Genomic DNA, 25376 nt, shown 5'->3' with positions numbered 1-25376 from the left:
AGTGGTAGGATTCAAGTAATTTAACGATTGGTTTGCTGCCCTAATGACTGTTTAAGCATGAAAAAAAACACCCCATAAAACAAAAGGTAGCTTATTGTTTCATGCAGTTAATACTTACATAAGACCAATAAAAATGATACACAAAATTAAATGATAGGTTTAAAATATTAATAAAGTATTAAATAGTATCTGACACAAACAATAAGACCATTATTTATTTCCACATCGCTTCGCTTCTTATTGGCGTGGGTTGTGTGATTTCCCTTTAACCATCTTTGCACTGTCGAGGGTACAGCATCACATTCCATGTAGCGGTAAGCCAGGCAGACAAGGAGTCACTCTCTCCGATGTTCTAGAAACAGGTGGCTTCTCCTCTCTGAATATATTATGTTCATCTTCGCAAAACCCCTTTCCGCTTCTGCTGAACTTACAGCAAGGGCTCTGACAATATTTTTTACCTCTTTGAACACTCTCAGGAATTGCATAATAGTAGCACAGTATCTCCTGGGAATGTGGGGCCTCACAGGAAGCTGAAATGAATTACTGAGTGCACCCTTCTGGTTGTTGGGTACTTTTCCTCTTTCCGTTTTATGTCTGTTTATGGAAGGAACAAAGGCAAGGGAAAGAAAATGTACTATTTCATCAAAAGTGGGAGTTCTATGGCGTGACTGAAAAAACATCGCATACTTCCATCTACTTTTGTATCCCTATGGGCTGAGAGAACATTGGACGACTGGCATTTAAAATACGCTGCTGTGCAGGTGAACCTTAAAGAAGGGAAAGGGATATGAATTTGTGATTTCCACATTGGGAGGCTACCCAGCGCCCCTTAGAAAGAACCCCTATCACCAGTTTCATAGAACCCCTTAGATAGAACCCCTATCACCCTATCTAACCATCTGTCCCTGCACCCACCCCAACTCAACACAAAATGAGGTTTGGGTTATGCCAAACCGGTGCGAAGCAGCTGAATCCCACGCTGATTCTGATTCCAAGTGAACTTGAAGAGGGAGACTGAGGCTGTAAATCTCTAGATGGTGGTTTTGAACTGCCCACCTTGTGGTTAGCAGCCCAACACCCACTACCTTAAATCAGTTCATTGACCTTTCTGGGCACCATTTTCTTTATCCTTCAAAAAGGACTAGCACAACACCCACTTGAAAGGACTGCTCGCTCGGAGAGGTCAAATGTTAACACAAACGTTTCTGAAATGAACAAGATCCGTGTGGCTGTGCAGTGCGAATGGGATGTTAAACGACCAAACCACCAGCCACGTAGGGAGCGGAGTTCCTTTCGTCGTGGGTTTAAGCTCCTGGGTGACGGCTGGGCTTCGTCAACCGAGGCGTGGGGGGTGGGGGGGCACATTCTGTTAGCAAATTTGAACTTTAGCAGAAAGGTGTTTGTATTTTATTTCAAATGATGAATCCCTGCGCCTCGGTGTTCTCCCGAGTTTGCCTTGTACTGGATTCTGCCGAACACCCTGGCAGGGAAGCAGCACAGCAGGGTGTGCCGTGATCTTTCCTAAGGGGCTCTGGCACGGGGAGCCGCTGAGAAACCGTTATTGGTGCTGAGGAGCAGGGAAAGAAAAAAAAAAACAGGGCTAAGAAATCACCTTAAAAAAAATAAACTCCATTGGACAGCTGCCTGCCTTTCACTGGACCGCCTCCGGCAGAGGTGTGTTCTCCCCAGCGCTTCCATCATGCACGCTGATTGAGAAACTGCCCGCGCTCTCCCAGGACACGCTCCTCGCGGGCAAAGCCCTGCGCCGCCCGCCCGCCGGGTGGACTTGGAACTCGGTCGCCCCGTCCTCCCGATCCTCCGAGAGCCCCGCGCGGCCCACGGGCAGCCCAGGGGAGGGCCGGGCCCTGCTGGGAGGCCGGGTCCCAGGGGGCTGGCTGCAGCCCGCGACTTTCCCCTCGGCCGAGTTTCCCGCGGCCTGTCCGCGCCCGCCGGCGAGCGCGGTGGACGTCTGAGCTGGGCTCGTTGCCAGACAGCACCGCTGCCTTCGCGGAGGCGCAGCCCAGCTTCGGCGGCCGGTGCGGCGGGTAGGCGGCGGAGTTCCTCGGCGCGGGCCGCGGAGGGCGGGTCTCGGGCCCCACGTGCAGGGGGGCGGGGTGGGGTGGCCCCCGCTGGGCGCCCACGGGGGCGGCGTGAGCGCGGTGGGGTTTGGGAGAAGGCAGGGCGAGGGGGGCTGGCGCGGGGCAAGCGAGCAAAGTGCGGAAGCTGCCCGGGATTCTTCTAGAAAGTGGGGTGGGAAGGGAGCGGGGCGGGCGGGTGCAGCGAAGGGATCCGTGTCAGCGTGCGTGTGAGCGGACACAAAACCCGGGAGAGGCGTGCGCGGCGCTGTGTGTGCGAGCGGGAGCAGGGGCGCCGGCCGGGGTGAGTGACACGGGGGCGCGCGGGCCGGCCCGGAGCGGCCGCCGCGGGGAGCGAGCGGGCCCACCCCCGGCGGCGGCGGAGGAAGCCAGGCCGGGGGCCCAGCTGGCTGCGCCCGGGGCCGCGAGAGCCGGCGTTGGGGGGCTGGGCTGGGGACGGCGCGCGGCCCAGGCGGCGGCTCCCTGGGCTCCGCCCGCCCTCCGCGCCGCAGGGGCCGCCACCTCCCGCGCCCCCGGCCGGGCACGGAGCGGCCGGGGCTCGGCGCCCAGGTAAGCCGGCCCGGACCCCCCCGCCCCCGCCCTCCGCCCAGGCGCCGCGCGGCCGCCCCCCTCCGCGCCGCCGGTCCCCTTCCGCCCGGGCCGGGGCGCTGGCGCGGCGGGGCCTGCGCGGCCGGGACGGAGGCTCAGCCCGGCGCGCGCTCCGCAGCTCCCGGGCGCGGGTGTGGTCCCGGCGGCCGCGCTCGCTGTCCGATCCGTCCGTCCACCCGTCTGTCCTTGGCGCCCGGCGCGGCGGGAGGAGACGCGGGCCGGCGCGGCGCGGGCGAGGGTGGAGCCGCCGCGCTCCGACGTGGACCCGCCTGCCCGCGGCCCCGCGCTCGCCGCCGCCCGCGAGCGCGCCCCCTGGCCTCCGGGCCCGGCGGCAGGGAGTGCGGGGCCCGCGCCCCTGGGCGCCGCGCGGGGACGCGGCAGTCGGGTGGCGGAGCGGGCGAGGGCGCGCCCCGGCGGGAGCGGCCGCGGGTTGTGGGGGGCGCGCCCCGGGGTCTTGGGCCGGCGGCCGGGCTTGCTGGCCGGCAGCCCGCGGGGAGACTCCCGGAGACTTTCCCGGGACGCCGGTGCGCAGAGAGCCCCCCGCCCGCCAGTGCCGGCCCGGCCCGCGGCCAGTGCTGGTGCGTTTGCGAACTTCCCGAGCCCTGGGGTGACGTGTGGAGACCTGGTGGCGCTTGCATTAAAGAGCCTTTCTGTACAGAGGTTTCCTTGGAGTCTATTCCAGGGTCTGTTGCGTGAGAACTAGAGCAACCCCTTGAACTTCAAACACAGCCTCTTTCTTTACAAGGACCGTAGGGTCATGTTTTCCCTTTTAGATTGTGTTTGGGGAAAAAAAAAAGAGAGAGAAACGCACCAACCTCCGCCGACTTTTAGGGGAGAGAAGAAAAAAATCCCGCTAAGCAACACTGACATTGTAAAAGCTCTGCGGAGCCAGAGGCGTGTTTATGAATGTGAGAGACATCTGTGTCCTTGGTCTACTCCGGTTTTGTTTTCCAGAGAGAAAGCAGATGTGCAGTGTGACAGGGGACAGAAGGGGCAGGGAGGCCGAAATCCTTCACAGGGGGGAGTGTCAGAGACAGTGCTGCCTTCTGGCAAACATGCTGTGATCTGTATAGATTGTATCCTAAGCAGAAAGCGGTGGTTATGTGAATCGGAGCAGTTTTGTCACGGAGCTACAGTTAAACACATCTGTGCATAGCAGTGACTCTTGGATCTCTAACTGAGGATAAATCAACTTTGGGAATAATTTTTCCTTATGGACAAGGCAGGCGGAGCTTGCAGCCTCTAATGAGAGTTTTAGAATAAACCCGGGCTGTATTTAAACTATTCTGTGGAGCAGAGACAAGAAATACATCAGATTCTGTTTGTGTGTGGCTTTAAACACCATGTATGCATACACGCACCAGAGCCCACCAGCCATGATCATCCCAAAGTGTAATTTGCATAAAAATATAATCACTTGAATGCAGGGAATATTTAAGGGGTTAGGAAAAAAAGGCACATCCCGGGAAATGGTGTATTAATTGGCAATTTTCTTTCTTTCTCTAATCCCTGCCTCTGAAAGTATGAAATGATTTCTTAAGAATCAACTGAGTTCAGCGAACTCATTTTGACAAAGCAGAATGGTGGAAGGTCCTTTTGTGTTTATTTTGCTTTTTGGGAGCCGTCTGGTTGACAGTTTCTGTACCCTCGAAGTGGCTATTCTGCATCTGAAGATGGGCGCCTGGGGGCTGGTGAAGCTGCTGGACCGCCTCCCTGTGTGGTCGATGACCAGGGAAAGGAAATACTTAGGCTGCAGCATATGACAGCCTTGGTCTTCCTAGGCTCTGAAGCCCTGCCGATCAATGAAGCATCTCACTGAGCAGCTTTGCCATGTAAATGAAACTAGTTTCCAGCAGAGGCGAAGCTTTAGACACGTCACCCTGGAGTCGCCCAGACACCTCGGGAGTCCCTGTTTTCTTACTTTCTCAGTCTGGGGCCAGAAAATCTTTCCCAATGGATATTCCTTGAGGGCTTCTGTCCAGAAGGCAAATAGACGGTGGTCTTTTCTCTGCCTCTACGTTGTTTTGATCAGCATCCTATGAAGGGAGTCAGGAACTCTGAAGAATTTTTGTACTAGGGCACAGGCTGCTGTTCGAAAGTGACAGTCGTGTGACGTGGCCTCCCTCACGTTGACCATGTTCTTAGGAGGGCCCAGTCCCTGGAGAGGCCGTCGGCTTGGGAAAGAAGAACACCCTCAACAAATGGACTGAACCCGTGGCTGCAGCAGTGGGCTGGAGCACAGCAGTGGCAGAGAGGCGGGGGCGGGGGGGGGGCAGCCAGTGGTTCTTCCTGTTACTAGAAGGTCACTCTGAGCCAGAAACGACCTGAGCACACCTGACAACAACAGGCTGCTGCCACCTGTCTCAGCAGCTGAGCGTCCTGAGCTACCTGTAGACAGCTGCTGCGTCATCCCTGCGCCGTCGTGTCTCTTCTCTGTTTCGGAAGACCGGTTCCTGTGGCTGACGGAGAGCGGACTCCGTGATTATTGCACGATGCACATGCAGAGCAGGAAGGTGGATATGTGAGCCGGCAGATGTACGCCGTGGGCCGTCTTGTGGTTGTGCCCGTAGTTCGAGCAGCCAGCTCACCCCATCACTGGTCCACCTTAGGAGGCAACCACACAATGAAAATACCATTTCCATGATTCCCACGGGGGCTCATCCAGGAACCACAATAATAGAAAGAAAACCTTTCTTCTCTTCCCTTTCTTGAAGTCATTTGCTATGAAGGTGTTATTTCCTTGACACGTCAAAATGGCTAATTTTGACTTGGACTTATGATGCCTGTTATGTAAATGGACCATATGTTGAATTTCTCCTAAAGTGGATTCATTTAGTACCGTGGCAATGGATCGGATCTGAAACACCCCAGCAAAGAAAAAGAGCCTGTGGTGTGTTCTCTCCCCTGTTTGTATCATCGCCATGATTTTTGTTTGCTGGCTAATATTCTTATTCGCTCATATAAAGTGTTAAATGATCTCGTTACCTCTCCTCACACCATGCAGATCTTGAGGTCTGACCTAAGCCAGTTCTGACCCTCCCCATTTACCCAGCTGCTCAACAGACTTTGCAGTGTGAATGCCTTATTCTCAGGCTAAGGCTTACATGCCGGATAACATTTCTTTTTAGTCCTCTGCTAAACCCATTCCTTGCATGATAAGAAGATTCCTCTCCTTGATGCTCTTAGCATTCTCCACATCACACACACTTGAAGCTTAAGGACCATCTCTGACTCATCTCTAAAGACTGTTAACTCTCCCTTTGTAGCGGCCCCTGAAAGTCACTTCCCGTGTTCTCTCCTGTGTTCTGGGGTGATTGTGTAGTCAGTGACACCATGGCCTCTCTGTAATTGAGGCTTCCCATTCTGCACATCTTTAACCACGTCAGCCTTTTGTACATTCCCTTCTGTGAGAACTCTTCTCCAGTACTTACTTGGAGCTGTGACCAACTCAAAAGTGGACTGACTCTAAAGTGAATGCTCTTTTCCAGTGGTTCAACCACTCCTCATGGCTCCCCGTTGCCTTTGGTAGAAAGTCTAACCTCTTATCCTGGTTTCTACATTCCTCAGTCCGATTTAACTTTGTAACTTTATTTTCTTCATGTTTCTCATCTGAACATCGCATTTCTACATGTTTTCTCTCACCCTACAGAGGCAACATGCTCATGTACAGGTGCGCCCTTTGGCTCGGGGTGTGCCCTTTAGACTGCATTTTCTGTTTTCCCAGACATTTAAGTTCACATCTGCCTACCTTTGTTTATTTCCTCCTCCCTTTTGTCTACATGACACCCCCCCAATACAGTTGTCTACATAGCTGCTGTTGCATGCACAGACACTGCTGCCTGCATAGACACTGCATAGACAGATACTGCTGCCTGCATAGACACTGCATAGACACTGCTGCCTGCATAGACAGACACTGCTGCTTGCATAGACACTGCATAGACACTGCATAGACAGACACTGCTGCTTGCATAGACACTGCATAGACAGACACTGCTGCCTGCGTAGACACTGCATAGACACTGCTGCCTGCATAGACAGACACTGCTGCTTGCATAGACACTGCATAGACACTGCATAGACACTGTATAGACAGATACTGCTGCCTGCATAGACACTATATAGACAGACACTGCTGCCTGCATAGACACTGCATAGACACTATATAGACAGACGCTGCTGCTTGCATAGACACTGTATAGACAGACACTGCTGCCTGCATAGACACTGCATAGACACTATATAGACAGACGCTGCTGCTTGCATAGACACTGTATAGACACTGCATAGACAGACACTGCTGCTTGCATAGACACTGCATAGACACTATATAGACAGACACTGCTGCCTGCGTAGACACTGCATAGACACTGCTGCCTGCATAGACAGACACTGCTGCTTGCATAGACACTGCATAGATACTGCATAGACAGACACTGCTGCTTGCATAGATACTGCATAGACACTGTATAGACAGATACTGCTGCCTGCATAGACACTATATAGACAGACACTGTTGCCTGCATAGACACTGCATAGACACTGCATAGACAGACACTGCTGCTTGCATAGACACTGTATAGACAGGCACTGCTGCCTGCATAGACACTGCATAGACACTATATAGACAGACGCTGCTGCTTGCATAGACACTGTATAGACACTGTATAGACAGATACTGCTGCCTGCATAGACACTGCATAGACACTGCATAGACAGACACTGCTGCCTGCATAGACACTGCATAGACACTATATAGATAGACACTGCTGCCTGCATAGACACTGCATAGACAGACACTGCTGCCTGCATAGACACTGCATGGACACTGCATAGACAGACACTGCTGCATAACCCTGCTTTGACAACTAGATGGCAAGTTCCTTGAGGGCACTGCGCTTTTCAGTCTGACTCTGAGCCTATAGACCCAGCAATCTTTTTTTTTCTTTTTTCGGGCCGACCCAGCAATCTTTTTTAATAAATCCTTTTATTCGGGCTCTTACCGTTCTTATAACAACAATGCATGCATCAATTGTATCAAGCACATTTGTACATATGTCGCCATCATTTTTAAAACACTTTCATCTACATGAGCCCTTGTATCAGCTCCTCTTTTTCCTACCCTCCACTACCCTCCCACCCTTGTGAACCCTTGGAAATTATAAATTATTATCCTTTTCATACCTTGTCTTACACTGTCCACTGTCTCCTTTCATCCACGTTTCTATTGTTCGTCCCCCTTAGGGGTAATATGTTGATCATTGCAATTGCATTACTGAGGAGTTTATCTGTCCTGGATTCTGTGTGTCCAGAGCTCTTACCTGCACCAATGTACAATCTCCAGTTCAGCTGGATTTGTAAGGTAAAACTGGGGGTGGGAGTGGGGAGGAAGCATTAAAGAACTAGAGGAAAGTGTCATTCATCAGCGCTTGTGTTAATCTGGGTTAACTAGAGAAACAAATTCATACACTCGTGTATAAGAAAGAGCTTTATATACAAGAGCAGTTGAATATTGAGAAAACATCCCAGTCCAGTCCAGATCAAGTTTTTAAATCCGTTATTAGCTTATAGTATGATACCAATCCATAAAGTCCTCTTCAGACTCATGAAACACATGCAATTAAGGCGAATGCAGGAAGATCACAGACCAATGAGTGGAAGATCTTGTGGATCCGGTGGCGGTGTAATCCTCTCAGAGTTGGCAGGGGTCTCCATGTGGCTCTTCAGCTCTAGAGTTCTGGCTGCATCCGTGGAGTTCCATCAGGCTCTTCGTTGGTAATGTCTCACAGGATGTGACCCTGTGTCCCGCCTCCCATGAGCTATTTATGCCTGTAGCGACTCCAAATGAGGTCATCAAGCTGAGGTTAGATTGATAGGCTAACCTCCATCCTTTCACTCTTAAGCCACAAACTGACAATAGATTATGTAATCACAACAGTGCTATATTGCACCCTGGTTGATTCATCCCTTCCTTGTGACACTTCTGTGAGGGATGTCCATATGTCTACAGATGGGCTTTGGGTCTCCACTCCAACCCACCTTGTTTGCATCTATGTGATTGGTTGTTTTGGGCCTTCTGATACCTGATCCTATCTGTACCTCGTGATCACATGGACTGGTGTGATTCTTCCATGTGGGCTTTATTGCCTCCCTGCTAGAGGGCCGCTTACTTACCTTCAAGCCTTTAAGACCCCAGACACTATATCTTTTGATAGCCGGGCACCATCTACTTTCTTCACCACATTTGCTTTTGCACCCACTTTGACTTAAGCCATCATGTCTGGAAGGTGAGCATCACAGAATGCCAGGTTATTAGTACAAAGTGTTCTTGCATTGAGGGAAGACTTGCATAGAGAGCCAATGTCCTAGACTCAGCAACCTCTTATCAAGAGTAAATAGATTGAACTTGGGTGGATTTTGATTTTAAATGATGGGCTTTGATGTTACCTGTGTTCTGCTCATCAGTATGTCCCCAGAGCCCTGCTCACTGCCCGACACCTAGTCAGTGCTCAATAAATATTTGTTAACATGGTAATGAATGTTGACATTGGATCCAAAGGGACAGGCACTTGAAGGGGCCCTCTGTTATGGAGTTTCCCCCATTTCTCGTCAGTGATTCTAAGCAGCCTCCATTCATCAGCTGGAAGGATTCTGAGTCCTTGGCCGTTCCTAGACTTGGAGATGATGATGAAGTTGAGAGTTGGAAGGAAGGAGGCTGGAGTTATTTTAAGGTGAAGTGATGAGCACCAGTAGAAGGAAACATAAAAGCATTCAGTCTTGATGCCCGTATTTTAAAAGTAAAGCAAGTACGCTGGAGCTATGAGTTACGTAGAAGTTCAGCTGAGTAGCCTTTAATGTCCAACCTGTAACAGAGCTGCCCAACTCTTTTATTTAAAAGCATCCTTGTAAATAAAAAATAATAACCTTGCCAGAATTTATGGGGGGAGGGTCAAGGAGGGTACATCTGGCGTTAAAAGATGGATGGGGGAAGCTGTGGCCACACCCATCCAGTTAGTTGTATTCGGGATAAAATTCAATTTGCTAAACTTAATAAAGACTGATTTATACAAGGCACTGTTTGTGCTGGGAAAGAGCTTATAAAGTCTAGCAGGAGAAATAACATGTGTCCCAGAAACAAAGGTTTAAGAGTGTTTGGAAGAGAAAATTTCCTTCTGCTAGGGATTGGGGAACCCTTCAGGAAGTGAGTGATTTGAGCCGCACCTGGGAGAGACTTGGAGTTATCCTTGGGGCTTAGGAGTGTGGGAGGTGCCCAAGGAGCCTCCTTCCAGGGATTGGTTTCAGATCAGTACTCACACTCCAGCTGCTTCTACGTGGAAGCCCTGCCAGCCCTGTCCATCCTGGGCAGCAGTGATCTGTACTGCTAGAACCGAAAGGAGACCCAGGCCCCTGCAGTGATCACGCATGGTGCTGAGCGCTGAACTGACCATGACACGAAAGTGCCATATAAATCTTGTGAGCAGCGTAGCCAGTGCGTTCTTGGGTCGCATCCAGTTTGCTGGGAATACTCATGAAGGCCTCCTGTGTGGTGGCATGGCCACTGCCAGGGGCAGGGCCCACAGTGGCGTGAATAGGGAGAGGTCTGCCCCAGGCATGTCCCAAGCAGGCAGCCATCGGAGAAGCACAGCCCCGTAATTGAGCAAATCTGCTGGGAATAACCCTGGTCCCACTCCTGAAGAGCCAGTTCCTTGGACCATAGAACCAGAACCAATGGACATAAGCTTTAGGGAGGCATATTTGGGGGTCAGCAGAAGGGAACCTGCCCGATTTCAGATTTAGGAAGTACCCCCAGGGCCACAACTGTTCAAGCAGAGATTTTATCATAAGGACATGACCTCTTTTCATCCTCAATGAGTGCTCTGAGGTACACATCCTTATTCTCCTGGTCGACGGGAATAGAACTGGGGCCTCAGAAGGCCGAGTCGCTGCCTTAGAGACTGACGGTCTCAGAACCTGGTGGGCAGTTCTTAGACCAGCAGGGTTGCTATGATTTTAGAATAGAGATGACTTCAGTGGTGTTTTTTGCTGTTGTTTTGTTTTGCTTAAAATCTTTACCAGCAGACTGTCCTGTTGTTCTCCCACTGAGAGGCTGCCGGGCCTCCTGCTGTATGTGGCGGGTAGCTGAGTGTCTGACCATTGCACAACCAGGTGGGAGTCAAACCCAGGCAGAGATTTCAATGCTGGCCTATAGCAGGATGATGAAAGAATAGAAAGAGGAGACAGCCATCTGGATTTTTCTAGATCCCTTCTTCACGTAAACAGATTCTTTCATTCGCCCTAGGAATCATGATGGTATTTGTGGTCAAGTGCTAATTCATTGACCGAAGGGGGGAAAAGAAAAAAACAGAAAAAGGCAAATCAAGTTTATTGCCACCCAGGCTGTAAATCTACAGTAGCAGACATGGGACCACATCTTTCTTTGAAGGAGCAGCTGCTGAGTTCCAAGTGCCTACCTTTTGATACGCAGTGGGGTGCTTCACCATGGGCAACCATTAGCCTCCAGTTCATTAACTCAAACTCACCAGCACTGGGTCGCTACTGACTCACAGCAACTTTGGAGGTCGGTGTAGAACTGCCCCCTCTGTGTTTCCAGGGCTGCAAATCTGTATGAGAGCAGAAAGCCTCATCTTTCTTCCTTGGAGCAGCTGGTAGGTTAAACTGGTGACTTTGAAATTGGCTGCCCCAGTGTAGCCCACACTGCCACCAGGGTCCCTTCCTTTAGTGACAGTAGCACCCAGTTTCTAGAGAAGCAGAACCTCGTGAAGGCAGTTGTCTCCCTCGTGGTACTTCCCACTTTGCAACCATCTCCTTTAAAGCAGACAGTGACCCTGCAGTGCAGGATGATGTGCCCTTTTCCGAAGGGGGTGTGGAAGGATGGGCACATTACGTGACTGAGTCACATCCAGAGTTGATCAGTGGTAGATCAGTCAGGTGTGACTTCCAAGCCTAGACGTTTTTTTCCTTCTTGTGAGGTAATGCTCAGTACAATTAAAAATATTTACTATCTGTTCACACAGACGGGACCATCAAAGACCATTCACTGTATACAACTGTGATGAGTAGCAGCCTGGGGTGATGTTTAGGGAAGTGCAAATGTGTGTGTGTGAAAGTCGTGAGCTACCGAGACCACAGCTCTGAAGTTGAGCAAAATTCAAGACAACTAGGTATCTACTATTGGGAAAAAAAAAAAAAGAAAGAAACTTCGTTTCTATTTCTAGAAAGCTAATGTTACAATGGTATTTTTTTCTTATAAACAGTGGGATTTTCTTCTTTAAAATGGTTCCGCTTATGCTTTCCCTCCCAAGGCTCATCTTTCTTGAAGCCTTTCCTTTTGCTGCCTCTGTGACCTTGACCCTAACCGGGCCTTGACTCTCAACATAGACTTGTAGATCTTTCCCATCATTGATCAAAACAGAACCAAGACCCACAGAAGCCTGGAGCCCCCTTCCCTCTGGCAATGTCTACTCCAGCTCATTCCCTGCACCCATTCCCTGTTTCCCCACCTGCCTTCATCCCACCCCGTGCCCACCCTACTCCAACCCTCCTAGACTGGCCAGTTCTGCACTTCAGATGGCCAGTCCCACTGTCCAGCGTCTCCTCTGTTTCCTGGCCTTTTTTTTGGCAGCTGCTGGTGGTGAGCACTCTCTGCTCCTTAGAACTTGCCAGCCTGCTTTTCTTTTCTTTTCAAAGAACTTGGGTTAGTTGCAATGGGGCCGAATTCAGGGCATAACAAAGACAGAATCTCAGGCTCTGGCAGGATCCTGGGCTGGGTCTACTCTGACTGGCTGCGTAAGAAGAAGGGAAGACACCTGGCTGTGCTGTCTGTGATTTTTCTCTTGTTGCAAAAGTTGATTCTTAAATGTGCAACAGACTCCATACAGGCGCCCACCGTTGTAATCACAGGGGATCCAGGTCTCGCGATCGGAACGGAACCAAAGATCGCCATTGCCTCAGTCACAGACAGCAGTGCTTTCTCATGGGCACGTGCATGCGTTTTGTGCCAGATTCCTTAAAACCACCAACCTGTGTGACAGGGCCCCCTGCCCTGCAGCCTTCTCTGTAAGCTCACTGAGTGTCTTCTGCTTTTGTTGCTACTTGAGAGCTTTAGCTTTCCTCTCCGTGTGCTTGGGCTGTTTCTCAGGCTGTTTCCAGGGGCTTCTTCTGGCCCCCTTCAGGCCTGACACTTGCCATGGGCCCAGCCGCCCTGTATTAGCCTTCTCTGTGGGCTTCACTCCCCCTTTGAAGACGCAGCACCCTCCGTGGCTTCAGGCTTTGGTCCTCTGCTCGCTCACTCCCCATTCCCCCCGCCAATCTCTTCTCACCTTGTCAGTAACCACCTGTGTGGCATTGATCTCCAAATACTTGTGGTTTGGAAGAGGAAGGAGTCCGAGATTGACAAGAGGATCATGGGAGGCAGGGGAGGCTCACATTTCCTGGAAGCCTCTACTCCTTAGGCATTGAGTAGAAAAACACTGGGAGCCATGCCGAGGTTCTGAAACCCCCTGCTTCCCAGGGGACTAAGGTGACTCACCCACCAAGCTAGCTCTAGGGCCCTCTGCAGTTTAAGGAATCGATGAATGTCAGTATGTGTCCTTCATTGTGCATCATGTGTCAAAAAATGGGTAAGTGCTCTGTAGAGATAGTTCTGCCCAAGACGCCAAAGGCAGCAGTCTGTGGATCAATAGGCCGGAAAGGCTTTCAGGGAAAGGTTTGTAGGCTAGTGGAAAGACCCCGAAGATAGTAGTAGTGCTTTGTGTTTTCACACTGGGCGAGGCCAACTGATGATAGGAAATTAGAACCTATTGGGTGGGAACAGGAGGGAGGAACTTAGAGGTGAAGTTGAGCTGGATTAGGTTCCAGCGAAGACCAATAGGCAGTGTGCCTCCGTGTCTTCCATGTGCACGGTCCATCCTGTCAACCCCTCGGTTCTGAAAGAAGCCCCCTCCTGGCTCAGGAGGAGCAGTGCTGTTTAGTCACTCTACATACCATTTTCTTAGGATCCAGGCTTTCTACCTTGTGGCCCACATTCCAGAGTTCCCGCTTGGAATTCTTGTGTTGGACTCCTAAATCCTCTTGGGGATTGGCTCCATCGTCTCTTTCCAGCCATTCCTGGGACAACAGTCTTGCCCATGAACTGTAGGTCCTAGCAGATCAGCCCTTGCTTCTTCCATCCAACTCTGTTGAATCCAACACCTTCCAGCAGTGGGCGGGGAATCCAGTGAGTTTGGGTGATAGATAAGTGTGGAATTGACTAGCTTACCTGGATACTGGCCATTCCCTGATTCCATACCTCTTGATACCATAGCAAATCAAAACACAACCTACTGCCATCGAGTCAGTTCTGACTTACAGGATCCCTAGCTGAGACTTTCTGAGGCTTTCTCCCACAGAGTGGCTGATGGGTTTGAACCATAGACCTTGTAAGGTTAGCAACCAAACACCTTACCCGCATTGCCACCAGGGGTGCTTGTTAATTGGCTGCCTACTGGTATCTAAGTCCCGTGGATACCAAGTGTACAACAGGGCAAGGGAAGAGAAAGCAAGTGTGTGTTGCTGGTGCCAGGTGCTGATGAGTAGCCGGGCTTCCTGCCCTCTAGGTATCACGGCACAAAACATTGCCCCGTTCTACGCCACCCTCCCAATCGATACTCTGTTGGAGTCCATTGTTGGAGCCACCGCCAGTCTTGTCGTGGGCCCTCCCTCCTCTTTGCCACAGATCCGCGACTTTACCAAGCATGACATCCTTCTCCAGGAACTGGTGCCTTTTGACGACCTGGCCAACATACGCGAGACAAAGTGTCACCATCCTCAGCTCTAGCCAGCACTCTGGCTGTCCGTCCTCCAAGACAGATTTGCGGGTTCTCCTGGCAGCCAGTGCTGTGTGCCGTCACCACAGTCTCCAGGCCTCAGCTCTTCCCCAGTCGTCCTCACTTAAGGCCCAGCTGTCACTGCAGTGAGGATCCTTTGTCCTCAAAGCGGCTTCCATCCTCATCACTGCTTTCATGACACTCTGGGCACAGATTCCCCTAATTCAGTATGTGTTGCTGGATCTCTTGACCAAGCCTTCCATGGGCATTGATTATGGATCCAAGTAAAACGAAACCTACAGCTTCAGCCCTTGCTCCATCGGAGGTCCTCTCGGTCCCGTTAGGAGGGCTTTTGTTGCCTTTACGTGGAGACGCAGCACAGATGGAAGGTGCCGTCTTTCATGCTTATCAGGAAGTGCTTCAGCTGCTCCATGCTTTCAGCAGGCACAATGGTCATCGACCTATTGCCAGTTGTTCCAGAATCTTTCTCCAGTGCGGACGTTGTCTTCTGTATCCAGTCTGACATCGTGGGCTGTTTGTCCAGCATGTAGATTGAATATGTGTGGGGAAAGGACAGCCCCGAGATGCACTTCCTGAGCCACACAGCAGCCCCTTGTTCTGTGCGAGTGACTGCCTCTTGGCTTTTGTACAGGTTCCACAGGAACCCAATTTAGTGTTCTGAAATTCCCACTCTTTGGGATATTGATCCATAATATGCTATGATCCACAGTAAATGCCTTTGGTTAGTCAGGGAAGGCAAGTGTAGTTGGCTTTCCTATATTGTGAAACACCAGTTTCCTTGTCTTCTATGGGAAGACTGGACTTAGCTCCCTACAAGACGGCCTTTACTGCGGGATTTCAGGATCCGCGCTACTCAGAAAGGCAATTCAAGTACCAGTAGCTCCTCCCGCCCTTCATCTCTAATATGTAAGTTGTACAAATTCGATTCCCTTTCTCGAAGACCAATAGGACTTGGAAGAAAAAGAGGTCAATCTTTGAAGTTGGAAAGATCAGTTTTGACTCATCGAATGACTCACTAGATGAACTTGAGCAAGTGATTGTGGCTTCCTGAACCTTAGTTTCTCACTGTGAAGCGATAGCGCCTGTGCTGATTTTATTAGTAGTACATTAGAGGAACCAGAAAGTGGCCCACTGCCACTGAGCCCATCCCAAATCAGATCCCCCCTGCAGGATAAAGTAGACTTTCCCCTCAGGGTTTCCAAGGCTATAAATCATCATGGAAGCAGACTGCCACAGCTTTCTCCTGTGTAGTGGCTGGTGGATTCAAACTGACCTTTCAGTTAGCAGTCAACGCTGAATCCATTGAACTACCAGGACTCTTGTCAATTGTCCAGCAAGACCTCAGATACCAGTGTTCCACGGTTGTTGACAGTTTAGCACTTATTAGGCCTGGGCTCCTTCTCAATACCCTGAAGTCAGTGCTGTCTCCTCTGGACCCCTGTGGGTTTCTAAGAATGGAACTGTTGACAGGAGTAGAAAACCCCATCTTTCTCCCTCAGTGCTGCTGGTGGATTTGAACTGCCTACCAGGAAGATTGCAACCCAGTGCGTAACCCCCACACCACTAGGGATCCTCAGGATGAAACTTCGGCTCCCAGGCTGATAATGAATAGGATAAGATATCTGGGCCAAGGGCGTCCACACCGGGTGAAAAGGGAGTGGAAACGAGGTACTCACCTTCACATTTTGCCTGTGTCTAGTCCTGCCGAATGGTTTGCATTTGTGAAAATCTACATCTGGGATTATGGGTACAGCTTGAAGCCTGAACAAAGGCAGGTTTGCATCCTCTGCCAGGATAATTTAAGAATAAACAAAGCAGGTCTTTGAATAGTCAGGTACACTGCCATCAAAATAAACTTTTATTTCTATTCTTTGCTGAGACAGGGCAAATAAACAAAGCCACTAAAATACCCCGAAAGGGAAGGTTCACATACCAATTAGATACTGGGGACAGGCTTCAGTGTATGTGGTGGGAGCCATTCTCTCCTGAGCCGTGGGTGTTCAGGAAGTTCCTTTGTTGTAGCCTTTGTTGCTTGCAAGAAGGGAAGAAGCTTTATGTACTAAGGAAAGAGTGCTTTTGAATGGAGAGGCAACATCGCTCTCAGCGTGGGCCGACTTTCCCATACTGCAGTGATTGCTGATATGTAAGCAAGAAGGCCCATGCAGTGAAGCGGCATGGACAGCAGTGAGTTCACCTGATGCGACAGTGCCCCTTTTGATGGGCAGGTGTTTCTTGGACTGTTGTGCACATTTCAAAGGGGCAAGTAGAAGAGGTTAGGCGAGCTACTGTGACTTGGCTAACGACTTGATCTCAGAGGTCTTTGTCCTTGCTCATTTCTGACCCCCTGAGAAGTCTGAATGGTGGGCTGGACACAGTACATCCCCTGGGCTCCCGGGGACTTCCTTGGCTCTTGGATCTCTTGGGCAGTTCTTGGCAATACGGTAGCCAAAGTCACGTGTCATACTGATATTGTGACCCTGTTAAGGCTAAAAGGTCACCTTTCTAACTCCGAATGAACAAGGACGGCATTTTAAAGGGCTCTTTGCCCGTGATTTACAGCACTGAGCACATCAACTCCCTTGTTGTTCGGGAAGGCCCAGAGCAGCTACTGTTGCAGCTGGATGCATCAACCAAGGTTTCCATGGCAGCATTAATTTATATTTTCCAAACTTTTGTAGAATCTCACCTTCCGGCCTCTTCTGGGTTCATTTAAATACGTAGTTATTTCTCATTTAATAAGGTAGTGCTGCTTAAATAAAGGTGCTGGGCGTATCTTCCAGAGAGTCATTCATGTAGCATTCCATCACACGGAGAAATCCCTCCCCAGCATCCCAGTCCACCTGCTCCCATTTGAACTCTGCCAGGAACCACAAGGTCAACAGTTCACAGCCACCAGCCACTCCTCAGGAAGAAGACAGGCTTTCTATTCCTGTAGAGTTACCATCTCAGAAACTCACAGGGGGCAGAACTACCCTGTCCTATAGGGTTGCTATGAATTTTGAGGAATGAGAAGTTTGTCCTTTTGTCATGCTTCATGCTGAGTGGTTCTGATGGCTGCTGTCTGAAACACTCCTGGGCTTAGCGCCCCTTGCATCTTGGACCTTCCCTTACCTTGGCTGGACAATTAATCGTCACCTCTCCCAGATGAACAGATGTATATTGAAAACCTCTTTCTCGTGGTACACTGAGACCTACCTCCCGCAGCTTCTCTTGGTCTTCCCGCCACCCTTGGGACTCTGCAGAACACCTAGGCACCTTTGGTATGGTAGTTCTTCAAATATTTGATCACCACGATCCTGTCTCCTGGAAGCCTTCTCTCTCTGGGTTACACGGTCCAACCACTTTCAACAGGTTTTTCGCCTCTCTCGCTCCATGCATCTTACTCACCTGACCTTGCTCCATGTGACTTTTGTGTTTCTGCAAATACGGAGAACATGAAAGGATAGCAATTTGACAGAGATGAAGAAAAAGACAAGGGAGGTGCTGCTGTCAGCCATCCAAATAGATGAGCTTGAAAAAGTGTTCCCGAGAATGAAACCACACATTTGACAAATACACTAAATGTAATGGAGAGTACTTTGAAGGTAATAAGATTGTTTTGTAACAAAATTTAAATACATTTTAAAAAAATTCCATTTTGGGGGGGTACCCCCCCAACCCCCGTATCTCTCAGTGGCATATTTGAGCGTGGTGCTGGTTCTGCCACTGATGAAGTGCTAACTCACTGCCATTGGGTCAGTGCCTGGTCATCATGCCCTATGGGACAGAGTAGCACTGCCCCTCTGGGTTTCTCTCACTCACTGCCATCAAGTCAGCTCAACGGCCGAGAGTTCACAGGGGAGAGTGGACTTGCCCCTCATCTTTCTCCCTCGGGGAGATGGGGGTTTTGGACTGCACATTAGCGGTTAGCAGGCCATTGGGTAACCCACCCTGGCCCTGGCTCTTAAAGGTTAACTGGGACAGACCAGAGAATTGTTGAGTTTCTACCAGAGACATCTTGACATTAACATCTCAATTTTACTTTGTTTCTTCTAAGGATTCTGAATAGTGGAGGCAAGAGAGTCAGGAAAGACTTTGTTTTGTTATCTTTGTTGATGTCCTGATTGCCAGTAAAAGTGAAACAAGGCTACGTGGAGTGAGTTTTAAATTGCATTAATTTTTCTTTTGAAACATTTGCTGGGGAAAAATATATCCGCATAGCCTACTTTTCATGTATTTTAAAGGAAAATAACAATTTACCAAAAGACACGCATGGTCCTACCTGTGATTCCAGCCCCTCTGAACTAGTTAGGTTTGAAGGGATTGCTTTTTGGTACATCATTGAGCTCTCTTGATGGAAGTCCTTGCTCTGAAAATGAACTGGTGGGATGACAGGAAATCACTCCCTAAGTGTCACTCCGACACATCATTAGGGTCACACCTCCTGGGGGATACAGCAATCAGGCTGCAGCATGTCCAAACAGTGTGCCGTCACTTCTGTAAATGGCTCTGTGGCCGTGTCACTAATGTGACCATGACAAAGAATGCGCCCGGGGCCTCATGTCACAAACGGGCGTGTTTTCTGTAAGTGGAAGATTCCACATGATTTGAAAAGGGCTGTGCTTTGGTGTCCTCTCCCATAGCGCTTTGACGTTTGTACCACTGTCTCATACCTGTCGCATGCATGCCTGCTACTCTCTGTACTGTGTTTTGTTGTATTCGTGTGCAGACGTGCTACTTGGACATCACTTCTCCCCATCGAGTGGGGTGGAAAGGAAACAGGAAATGAAGAGGGGAAGCGGCTCAATGGCAGTGAGAACACTAAGCAATTCAAACCCCAGACGTGGCGGGATACAGTACCACTTGGTAGAAGTACTCCTATTAGTACCATACTTTAAGTTTTATAAAGTACTCCTGCATACTTTCTTACTTTTTGAAAAAAGCTTCCTGGTTGTAAAAATAATGCCTACTCATTGAAGTTGGGAAATACTGAAATAGATGCTTTTTTCTTTTTAAGTCAACTATAATTTCACCACCCAGAGATTGTCCCTGTCAGCGTTTGGTGTGTTTTCCTTCCAGATATGTGTGTCTGTGTTTGTGTATGTCTGTGTGTTGAGAGTGTGTGTTTTAAACAGAAGGAGCCATGGTGGCACACGAGCTTGACTGGGAGTCAAATGGTTGGTGGTTTGACTCTACACAGTGGCTTGGAAGGAGTAGGATGGGTGATGATCTGCTTCCGTAAAGGTGACGACTGGGAAACCCTTTGTGGCAATGCCAGTCTGTCCCACGGGGTCTCTGTGGGTGGGAGTGGGCTCCGCGTGGCCTCTCCTGGTGGACGTGGGAGTTTGTCCTGAAGAGCCCTAGGGCACAGGCGTTGGGAGTGCTCTGGGCTCAGACACTTCAAGACTGCAGTCCTGGCCATGCTGCCACGTAGTGACCAGAGATTGCACAACTCTCCACGCTTTATTTTCTTCCTCAGAATCAGGATAGCAAGCGTATGCCTTACAGGATTATTTTAAGAGTTAAAGAACAAATGCGTGACAGTTCATAGTGTGATGTTTGGCTCATAGTAAATGCTCCGTAAATATGAGCTATTGCTATTTTATAAACTTTTCTTTTTCTTCTTATTTTGTCTTCTTCACCTATATTCCAGGGTGAAAGTTTCTCTTATCCTGAAATATTATTTGAAAAATATTTGGAATGGCTCTATGAATCCCTCTTCATATGACCATTTCCCCATGGCTAGACAGTTCCCAATGCTCTTCTTTCGCAAAGAGCCCTGCAGTTAATGTCTTTACCTGGATGACAGAGTCAAATGAGCCACTAATGGCCTTTAGGGAAGCAGGAAATATTTAGTGATTCCTTTAAAACAAACAAGCAAACAAACCAAAAAGACATTGCTGTCACTTCCGACTCATTGTGACCCTGTAGAAGGATAGAGTGGAAGTGCCCTATGACTGTATCCATGGCTGTAATCTCTCTGGAAGCAGACTGCCACGTCTTCCACCATGGAACAGCTGGTAGCTTTGACCCAGTGACCTCTGGGTTAGCAGCCCAGCGCTTAACCATGGCACCACCAGGGCTCCTCCCTGCCTATTAATATGCCAGGTTATAGGCTTGGCTCTTTAGCACAGTTCTCATCGAGCTCTTGCTGACCTTCTTTGAGGTAAACCTGTGAGCCCCATTGTCCTGATGAGAAGTCTCTGGGAGGGGTAGTAGTGGCCCAGGGTCACAGTGACGGCGGCGGTCGAGATGGTGGCTGCAGCCAGCTGTCCGAGTTCAAAGCTTAAGCTTTTTTCCACTTTGGCCAGCAGCTCATGTCTCTCTTTCTGAGGCTGGCAGAATGAACGGCTGCCATTGTGCTTCCTACAGAAGGTCATTTGGTGCCACACAAAAGATAGGCGCGGTGGCTGGTATGTTCTGATATGTTTTACCTCATGTGTGCGTATGTTCTGATATGTTTTACCTCATGTGTGCGTATGTTCTGATATGTTTTACCTCATGGGTGCGTATGTTCTGATATGTTTTACCTCATGGGTGTGTATGTTCTGATATGTTTTGGAACCAAGCCTCCTTAAAATAAGGTGTGAACTAAAGGAAATACAATCCTGATGTGATTATCTGAAAGGAAGCCTCAAGAAATTAAATATATATACATATACATATACACATACATACACATATATATGTATTTAATCAATAACACAAAACTCTTCTTTGTTATAGTTGCATGGACTAAGCCAGAAATACATATCTCCCTTAGAATTGGGGCATTTCATTCAGTTCAATCAATTTAGGAATTTAACAATGATGACAGTCAAAATAAATTGGTGCTGTCAAAAGGAATTGTAAGTTTTGTTGCTTGTGGATCAGAAGAATCATTTGTAATCTGGAACTAGGAGCTAGAAGGGGAAAAGTATTTAGGTAGGCTGGTCTGGAAGATGGTGCATCTTAAAAGAACTATAATATTAGTATGATTATAAGAGATATAAATAAAGGTATACTCATTGTCACGCAATCAATACCAACTCATAGTAACCCTCTAAAGGGTGCCTGAAGCTGTCATTCTTTACTGGAACAGACAATCTCACCTTGATACCACAATTGGCTGGGTGGGTTTGAACCACCAACCTTGAGGTTAGCAGCCCAACAGGTACTTCACAGTACAGTATAGGTATAGGGAGACATAAACTATATGTGATAAAACTCATAAAGAATTATTTGGTGAACTGACAAGTTGTTTTTTAAAATTATCCATTTGGAACATTTATCTTGGCAGCGTTCAAATCTGACTTACAAAGCCTAGTGTGACAGTCAATTTTGTGCAAAAAAAAGCACAATTAATGTGAAGATCAGGGTGTAGGTACTGTCAGTCAGTACTTAACACAGTTTCTTAGAACAAAGAAACAATTGACATTGTCTTTTAACAGGGTGATCCTGGTTTGTCATTTTGTAGGTTTCTGTTCTTAGGTAAAATACTAAAGAAGGAAATCTTAGTAGTGCTATTTAAGACCCTAGAAATGCTTTGATACAGCGTCTATAACCAACTACTGTACTGTCGGCATAAGGAGCCCTGGTGGCAGTGTCAAGTAAATGTTGAACTGTTAGCCTCAAGGCCAGAGGTTCAGACCCACTAGCTGCACCACAGGAGGAAAATGCGGCTGTCCATAAAGATTTGCAGTTTCAGAGACCCTGTAGAAAGTCACTATGAATTGTAATCAACTTGATAGCAATGTTCCCTTTTTTGTGTAGATTAAGCAGCTATGTTTGGTTTTGGGGTTCATGAAGCTTTATAGCCTTTAACATGCACATTCTTGTCTTCAAAATGTTCCAGTTTTCCTCCAGCCATTTGATTTCTTGTAAGGGGAGGCAGTATCACTCAACAGCCCTGTAGCTAAAGATGGTTGTTGTTGTTGTTTGTTTTGTTTGTTTGTGTTTTGGGGGGTCCTTTCTGACACAGTAGGATCACTAAGTTGGCATGTTAATCCATAGTAGTTTCCCCGCAGTGGTGTTAAGCTGAGGGAGAAGCCAACAAGTTTAGTGTGGGCATCAAATTCACACAGTGATTAAGAGCTTGGCCATTATCCAGAAAGGTCGTGGTTCAAACCCACCCACCACTCGGTGAGAGAAAGATGGGGCAGTCTGCTTTCCTAAAGATGTGCAGCCTTGGAATCCCGAGGGGCTGGCTCTGCTCTGTCCCGTGGGGTCGCTGAGAGTCAGGGTCCACTTGATGCCACGGGGTTTTCTTGGTTTGGTTTTATTTTTCTCACCACCACCACCAATAAGACACATTGTGAGTAGCAGGTTGGATTCAAGGCTTAGTAGCTAGATACTTGCCTGATACTTAGCCCCAGCTTCCTCCCAGCCCACATGGTGGACTAAAAGATAGTTTGGCGAATCAGCTGTTTCCTAGTTAAATCAAAGGTGCTTCTACTACTAGTTTCTAAGTTACTAATTAGTGGCCACCCACCATTCTCCTGGAGGAGTTGCCACCAATCTGCCACTAAAACTCAGTGCTTTCCAATGAGGAATGGAAATATGTGTACAGTGACCCCAGTCCGTGGGTTAACCTTACCTGGACTATTGTGAATCTTGCTTCATGCTTTCTGCAGTTTGACGAGTAAGTCCCTTTTTCTGCCTAGAACTCCCTGGTGCCCACCCTGGAGGCCTTTGTCATTTTCCATAAGTGGCTCCTTCAATCAGGAGCAGGTTGGAGTAGCAGATTACCCCTTACAGGCTGCTAATCGAAGGGCCAGCAGTTCGAAACTACCAGTTGCTCCTTGGGAGAAAGACGAGGCTTTCTTCTCCCGGAAAGAGTTACAGTCACAGAAACACATAGGGGGCATCTCCACTCTGCCCTATAAGACCACTTTAAGTCAGAATGGACTCATTGGCCATGATGCAGGGCCTTTATATAATCAAGATCGTTATAGAGAAAGGCATATAGGGGTATTATGTCATCCATGTTGTTCCAAAACAGAAACAAACCCCATATACTTGGCTTTTCGGGGAAAGGGATAAAGAAAAAAGATTCCAAGAAGATTGCATGAGAAAAAAATTACAGGGAACTCTTTGATTATGAGCCACGTGGACAGAGGGGAGAAGAAGAGAGGGTGAGCAGTTGGGAACTGCCTGGCTGGGGTTTAGAAAGCTTCTCCGAAGTCTTGGGGCCTTCCGCAAGCCCGGGCTGGTGGCGTGAGTGTGGGACTGCTAACCCCCGCAGTCTGTGGGCCACACCTACTGGCCACTCTGTGGGAGGAAGTTGAGGGTCGCTGCCGCCTTTCAGAGCTACAGCCTGGGAAAACGTGTGCAGGGTCCTTTCCGGTGGGAGGCAGCTTGATGGCAGGAGATTTGGGTTGTCCTTCAGCCCCGACTCTGAAGGCAGGGACTCAGAAGCAGCTTCTGGGACTGGTTGCAAGAGAGCTCCTCCCTATCCCAGGGTTCCACCTACACCCTTCCTCTGAGCTGCTGTGGGGGAGCCTCGGTGCCTTCCACTGCCTCCTAGGGCGAGAGGGAGGCGGGGCATTTGTTCCTTGGCTGTTGTAGCTGGGTGTGTAGGACCTTCCCACACCCTGATGGTGTAATGGGGTAGCAGTCAGGCTGTTGACTGAGAGATTAGTGATTTGGCTCCACCAATGGATCCTGGGGACAAAGATGAGGCTTTCTGTTCCTGGGAAACCCCAAGGGACAGTTCTCCCCGTCCTGGAGGGTTTTCCGTGAGGCAGAGTCAACTCAATGGCTATGGGTTCAGTCTGGGATGACAGAACCCTTGTGAAAGCAATGAGACTGAAATATGTCTGCCGAGTTTCCCAGAGATGGCAGTGTGTGAGCGACCCATTGGACATTTTAATGGCACCTCTGTGACCCAATGGAAGGCCGCATGGGGATAGCCACGCCTGCGTGCTAGACTCACTGTGAATCAGTATCAAAAGTTTCTCCCTCCTCTACTCACGGCGCTCTTCTGGGTACAGGTTCGTTTGCGTTGGTAGCGCATTTTCCTCAGCACAAGTCTCCATCAGCCGTGTCTCCGGAGTCTGTTATGCACACACTCGGAAGAATGAGCTGGACTGAAGCAGGAGAGTGAGCGACATCCCTTAGGTGGGAAACATTGAGAGATAAAAAAGGGTTAATAGCCCAATGGGTTATTTGTTTTTGCTGTATGTCCTGCAATACATTTTTCTGTATAAAAACCTATACCATATTCATTGAGGTGCCAAGACCCGTAATATCAGAGATGCTAAGTGCCTGTGGCTCAGGCAATTCCAGCACAGCCTTAGACTTCGGGCAGTCCCTTGGAGTGAGCTGAAATGGGTTTTGACCTATCAAATGCTTTATGGTTTTTGATATTTCTCATTTCCACGTGTCAACAAATATCTGACTCAGTATTAAAGCTAGTTAAATCAATATTTCTGGCAGTAGTCAAGGGACGGTAACAGATATTCAGTGCAATGGATCACCAACAGCCACCTTTTATTGAGTACCTACATTTTATCATAAACCTAGCTGATCAAACTACCTTCTGATGAACAGGACGAAAATCTCAACACAGCTTCCATTAAAACAGATGCATCAGCGGGTCTTTACTTTCGATCCCCAGGCCTCACTCACCCCCCTAATTTATTTTCCCCTCTTTAATCATGGGGAATGGCAGCCTGCTAGAGATCCTGACTGTGTTCGTGTCTGTCTGTCTGTCTGTCTTCTCAAATGAATCTACTTCACTGCTTCTTCCCACTCCCCTTCCAATCAAAGGAGTTCTGAGCACGTCAGTCCAGCAGCAGGTTCAAGGGGACTCAAGAATGGCCGATGCTAGGAACCACGGAACAAATGGTGGGAAAGGAGAGCAGGGTAGCAGTCCAGCTTTCGTGTT

General features: G+C 49.0%; 1 protein-coding gene across 4 annotated transcripts in view; it reads left to right on the top strand.

The window, feature by feature from the left end:
- The first annotated feature begins 1725 nt into the window (after positions 1-1725).
- SPATS2L (spermatogenesis associated serine rich 2 like) overlaps positions 1726-25376 on the top strand; it is a 184033-nt gene continuing 160382 nt past the window's right edge. The window contains exon 1 of one of the 4 annotated variants that reach the window (XM_075529428.1): positions 1726-2045. The gene's annotated coding sequence lies outside the window, so the exon portion shown is untranslated. Of the gene's footprint in view, positions 2046-2296; positions 2380-2493; positions 2646-24501; positions 24608-25376 lie in introns of those variants that run through there. The other 3 variants (XM_075529427.1, XM_075529430.1, XM_075529429.1) reach the window with 3 other exon arrangements.

This window comes from Tenrec ecaudatus, chromosome 13 (assembly GCF_050624435.1).
Source record: "Tenrec ecaudatus isolate mTenEca1 chromosome 13, mTenEca1.hap1, whole genome shotgun sequence".
In the NCBI taxonomy this organism is placed as follows: Eukaryota; Metazoa; Chordata; class Mammalia; order Afrosoricida; family Tenrecidae; genus Tenrec; species Tenrec ecaudatus.
Note: the sequence above shows the minus strand (reverse complement) of the source record. Positions and strands in the feature narration are given on the sequence as shown.